Below are 1,363 nucleotides of genomic sequence, written 5' to 3' on the forward strand. Positions count from 1 at the left end.
AAGAAGTAAAACTGTCCCTATTTGCAGATGATATGATACTATACATAAAAAACTCAAGAGGCGGGACAAGATGGCTGTGTAGTCAGACGCTTCTGGTGGACCCTCTTACAACAAAGACCCGAAAAAACAAGTGAATCAATTATATATGACAATCTAGGAGCCCTGAACATCTAAGGCAAAGTTGAGGAACTGGACTGAGTGACAGGGTGAGGGAGAGACGGTTTGGAAGCAGTGAGGAGTTACCAGACCTGACCTAGTGAGAGCCTGAGCGCTTCAAGCCTGATCAGCTCATGGGTGAGGCAGGCACCTGTGCTCAGGAGGCATATTCTGCACTGGGAGAGACCCAGCTGCAGAGAGTCTATTTGGCCACCCAGAACCAGTGAGAAGCAGCCCTAGATCGGTGAAAGATAAGTACCTGCGTATGGCTTACCGAGTGGATCAAAAAACCTCCCTTAGGGAAAAACCTCTCTCCCATTTACCTCCCCAATCACTGCTCTGCACTGGGTCCTAGACTGGCTTCAGCAACTGCCGAGTCCCCTGGGCCAGAAGTAGGATCCGTCACACACCCTGAGCCATTCTCCTGGCCTTGGAGAGTGAACAACGGAAAAATAAACTGCCGTCTCCCCTAAGCCAGGAACTCAAGGTAGACACAGGTCCTTTGCCTAGGCACAGGCAAAAGGGATCCACGGACTTTGAGTGCCTTCCACCCTGCAGAGACTTGTGTGGGCCCATCTCAACAGCATAGGCCCTCATTACTGCAGTACAAGAGGGTATATACCTGAAGTCTAACTTGAACTGTTTCAGCTGTGAAGTGGCAGTTTCTTGACATTTGACACTGCTCTGCCCATAAAGCAGGGTCTTCACCTACCCACATCAGGGGCGTGAGGACTGGTGGCTCCACCCACACCACCTAGCCACCTGTGATAGGGGCCTATGAATAAGATGTGCCCCCCAGTGCTTACAGCAAACAGCACTGGGTTCTCATAGTGTGGCTGCAAAACCCACCCACCTACACGCCCTAGGTAACAGGGACACACCTTCTTCCTGGACACTCAGGGGTGGCCATCAGCCCCTTGCCTTGCTCAGAGTTTGTCCCCCTGCTGCAGCCAGATGCCTGTGCCTACCCCAATCACCCATTCCTGTGTAAGACTGTAGGTGAGAGCCTACACCACACACTTGGTGGCTATCTACCTGGGCACCTGAGCTGAATCCATACAGGAGGAGTGGACGGACTCCTGAGCTCACATACCTAGTAACAGATCTAACCACCTGGTGACAGGACATTAGAGCTTCAAAGGTGCCAATAATCAAACTAGTTCACACGAGCAGCCTATTTGGGCATATCAACACAAAACCAGAAGCT

The sequence above is a fragment of the Trichechus manatus genome, unplaced genomic scaffold, assembly GCF_000243295.1.
Source record: "Trichechus manatus latirostris isolate Lorelei unplaced genomic scaffold, TriManLat1.0 scaffold00087, whole genome shotgun sequence".
NCBI classification, from domain to species: domain Eukaryota; kingdom Metazoa; phylum Chordata; class Mammalia; order Sirenia; family Trichechidae; genus Trichechus; species Trichechus manatus.